Raw genomic sequence first — 4,472 nt, forward strand, 5'->3', positions numbered from 1 at the left:
CTCAGATGTTAAGTCCCATAGTGCTCAGAGCCATTTGAACCATTCATTCTAGATAAGCTGCACGGTCATCAATGGTATCTGATCTATCGGGAACAGATACTACCTTCATATTGATAACTATTGCTGTCAAGCAATAAATGCAAATAAAAGAGATATAATCTTGACTGTATTATGATACTAACACCTTATTTACTTCGAATGAATCCATTAACTGGCTAAAGAAGATTTTGTGAAAATAAACATTCACGAGACTTATGAGAAAATTTAGCAGCTCAGTAACTTTACAAAGCAAGTAGTCTCTACTGTCCATCTCTTTGCTGCACTTCGTAGAAACCGTGAGAGTGTTACCTTTTCTGGGAAGAAGATCATTCCAGAATGAGATTTTCACTCTGCAGCGGAGTGTGCGCTGATATGAAACTTCCTGGCAGATTAAAACTGTGTGCCCGACCGAGACTCGAACTCGGGACCTTTGCCTTTCGCGGGCAAGTGCTCTACCAACTGAGCCACCGAAGCAAGACTCACGCCCGGTACTCACAGCTTTACTTCTGCCAGTACCTCGTCTCCTACCTTCCAAACTTTACAGAAGTTCTCCTGCTAACCTTGCAGAACTAGCACTCCTGAAAGAAAGGATATTGCGGAGACATGGCTTAGCCACAGCCTGGGGCATGTTTCCAGAATGAGATTTTCACTCTGCAGCGGAGTGTGCGCTGATATGAAACTTCCTGGCAGATTAAAACTGTGTGCCCGACCGAGACTCGAACTCGGGACCTTTGCCTTTCGCGGGCAAGTGCTCTCCCAACTGAGCCACCGAAGCAAGACTCACGCCCGGTACTCACAGCTTTACATCTGCCAGTACCTCGTCTCCTACCTTCCAAACTTTACAGAAGTTCTCCTGCTAACCTTGCAGAACTAGCACTCCTGAAAGAAAGGATATTGCGGAGACATGGCTTAGCCACAGCCTGGGGGATGTTTCCAGAATGAGATTTTCACTCTGCAGCGGAGTGTGCGCTGATATGAAACTTCCTGGCAGATTAAAACTGTGTGCCCGACCGAGACTCGAACTCGGGACATTCTGGAAACATCCCCCAGGCTGTGGCTAAGCCATGTCTCCGCAATATCCTTTCTTTCAGGAGTGCTAGTTGTGCAAGGTTAGCAGGAGAACTTCTGTAAAGTTTGGAAGGTAGGAGACGAGGTACTGGCAGAAGTAAAGCTGTGAGTACCGGGCGTGAGTCTTGCTTCGGTGGCTCAGTTGGTAGAGCACTTGCCCGCGAAAGGCAAAGGTCCCGAGTTCGAGTCTCGGTCGGACACACAGTTTTAATCTGCCAGGAAGTTTCATATCAGCGCACACTCCGCTGCAGAGTGGAAATCTCATTCTGGAAACATCCCCCAGGCTGTGGCTAAGCCATGTCTCCGCAATATCCTTTCTTTCAGGAGTGCTAGTTCTGCAAGGTTAGCAGGAGAACTTCTGTAAAGTTTGGAAGGTAGGAGACGAGGTACTGGCAGAAGTAAAGCTGTGAGTACCGGGCGTGAGTCTTGCTTCGGTGGCTCAGTTGGCAGAGCACTTGCCCGCGAAAGGCAAAGGTCCCGAGTTCGAGTCTCGGTCGGGCACACAGTTTTAATCTGCCAGGAAGTTTCATATCAGCGCACACTCCGCTGCAGAGTGAAAATCTCATTCTGGAAACATCCCCCAGGCTGTGGCTAAGCCATGTCTCCGCAATATCCTTTCTTTCAGGAGTGCTAGTTCTGCAAGGTTAGCAGGAGAACTTCTGTAAAGTTTGGAAGGTAGGAGACGAGGTACTGGCAGAAGTAAAGCTGTGAGTACCGGGCGTGAGTCTTGCTTCGGTGGCTCAGTTGGTAGAGCACTTGCCCGCGAAAGGCAAAGGTCCCGAGTTCGAGTCTCGGTCGGGCACACAGTTTTAATCTGCCAGGAAGTTTCATATCAGCGCACACTCCGCTGCAGAGTGAAAATCTCATTCTGGAAACATCCCCCAGGCTGTGGCTAAGCCATGTCTCCGCAATATCCTTTCTTTCAGGAGTGCTAGTTCTGCAAGGTTAGCAGGAGAACTTCTGTAAAGTTTGGAAGGTAGGAGACGAGGTACTGGCAGAAGTAAAGCTGTGAGTACCGGGTGTGAGTCTTGCTTCGGTGGCTCAGTTGGTAGAACACTTGCCCGCGTAAGGCAAAGGTCTCGAGTTCGAGTTTTGGTCGGGCACACAGTTTTAATCTGTCAGGAAGTTTCATATCAGCGCACACTCCGCTGCAGAGTGAAAATCTCATTCTGGAAATATCCCCCAGGCTGTGGCTAAGCCATGTCTCCGCAATATCCTTTCTTTCAGGAGTGCTAGTTCTGCAAGTTTAGCAGGAGAACTTCTGTAAAGTTTGGAAGGTAGGAGACGAGGTACTGGCAGAAGTAAAGCTGTGAGTACCGGGCGTGAGTCTTGCTTCGGTGGCTCAGTTGGTAGAGCACTTGCCCGCGAAAGGCAAAGGTCCAGAGTTCGAGTCTCGGTTCGGCACACAGTTTTAATCTGCCAGGAAGTTTCATTTCAGCGCACACTCCGCTGCAGAGTGAAAATCTCATTCTGGAAACATCCCCCAGGCTGTGGCTAAGCCATGTCTCCGCAATATCCTTTCTTTCAGGAGTGCTAGTTCTGCAAGGTTAGCAGGAGAACTTCTGTAAAGTTTGGAAGGTAGGAGACGAGGTACTGGCAGAAGTAAAGCTGTGAGTACCGGGCGTGAGTCTTGCTTCGGTGGCTCAGTTGGAAGAGCACTTGAACGCGAAAGGCAAAGGTCCCGAGTTCGAGTCTCGGTCGGGCACACAGTTTTAATCTGCCAGGAAGTTTCATATCAGCGCACACTCCGCTGCAGAGTGAAAATCTCATTCTGGAAACATCCCCCAGGCTGTGGCTAAGCCATGTCTCCGCAATATCCTTTCTTTCAGGAGTGCTAGTTGTGCAAGGTTAGCAGGAGAACTTCTGTAAAGTTTGGAAGGTAGGAGACGAGGTACTGGCAGAGGTAAAGCTGTGAGTACCGGGCGTGAGTCTTGCTTCGGTGGCTCAGTTGGTAGAGCACTTGCCCGCGAAAGGCAAAGGTCCCGAGTTCGAGTCTCGGTCGGGCACACAGTTTTAATCTGCCAGGAAGTTTCATATCAGCGCACACTCCGCTGCAGAGTGAAAATCTCATTCTGGAAACATCCCCCAGGCTGTGGCTAAGCCATGTCTCCGCAATATCCTTTCTTTCAGGAGTGCTAGTTGTGCAAGTTTAGCAGGAGAACTTCTGTAAAGTTTGGAAGGTAGGAGACGAAGTACTGGCAGAAGTAAAGCTGTGAGTACCGGGCCTGAGACTTGCTTCGGTGGCTCAGTTGGTAGAGCACTTGCCCGCTAAAGGCAAAGGTCCCGAGTTCGAGTCTCGGTCGGGCACACAGTTTTAATCTGCCAGGAAGTTTCATATCAGCGCACACTCCGCTGCAGAGTGAAAATCTCATTCTGGAAACATCCCCCAGGCTGTGGCTAAGCCATGTCTCCGCAATATCCTTTATTTCAGGAGTGCTAGTTCTGCAAGGTTAGCAGGAGAACTTCTGTAAAGTTTGGAAGGTAGGAGACGAGGTACTGGCAGAAGTAAAGCTGTGAGTACCGGGCGTGAGACTTGCTTCGGTGGCTCAGTTGGTAGAGCACTTGCCCGCGAAAGGCAAAGGTCCCGAGTTCGAGTCTCGGTCGGGCACACAGTTTTAATCTGCCAGGAAGTTTCATATCAGCGCACACTCCGCTGCAGAGTGAAAATCTCATTCTGGAAACATCCCCCAGGCTGTGGCTAAGCCATGTCTCCGCTATATCCTTTCTTTCAGGAGTGCTAGTTCTGCAAGTTTGGCAGGAGAACTTCTGTAAAGTTTGGAAGGTAGGAGACGAGGTACTGGCAGAAGTAAAGCTGTGAGTACCGGGCGTGAGTCTTGCTTCGGTGGCTCAGTTGGTAGAGCACTTGCCCGCGAAAGGCAAAGGTCCAGAGTTCGAGTCTCGGTCGGGCACACAGTTTTAATCCGCCAGGAAGTTTCATATCAGCGCACACTCCGCTGCAGAGTGAAAATCTCATTCTGGAAACATCCCCCAGGCTGTGGCTAAGCCATGTCTCCGCAATATCCTTTCTTTCAGGAGTGCTAGTTCTGCAAGGTTAGCAGGAGAACTTCTGTAAAGTTTGGAAGGTAGGAGACGAGGTACTGGCAGAAGTAAAGCTGTGAGTACCGGGCGTGAGTCTTGCTTCGGTGGCTCAGTTGGTAGAGCACTTGCCCGCGAAAGGCAAAGGTCCCGAGTTCGAGTCTCGGTCGGGCACACAGTTTTAATCTGCCAGGAAGTTTCATATCAGCGCACACTCCGCTGCAGAGTGAAAATCTCATTCTGGAAACATCCCCCAGGCTGTGGCTAAGCCATGTCTCCGCAATATCCTTTATTTCAGGAGTGCTAGTTCTGCAAGGTTAGCAGGAGAA

At 49.8% G+C, this 4,472-nt stretch overlaps 1 non-coding gene across 1 annotated transcript; it reads left to right on the forward strand.

Annotated features, from left to right (window-relative positions):
* Positions 1-1,234: 1,234 nt before the first annotated feature.
* Trnas-cga lies at positions 1,235-1,309 on the forward strand. The gene has a single exon. It is a non-coding gene; the product is annotated as a tRNA-Ser (tRNA).
* The last annotated feature ends 3,163 nt before the right edge of the window (positions 1,310-4,472 follow it).

Source organism: Schistocerca americana, chromosome 2, assembly GCF_021461395.2.
Source record: "Schistocerca americana isolate TAMUIC-IGC-003095 chromosome 2, iqSchAmer2.1, whole genome shotgun sequence".
Classification (NCBI taxonomy): domain Eukaryota; kingdom Metazoa; phylum Arthropoda; class Insecta; order Orthoptera; family Acrididae; genus Schistocerca; species Schistocerca americana.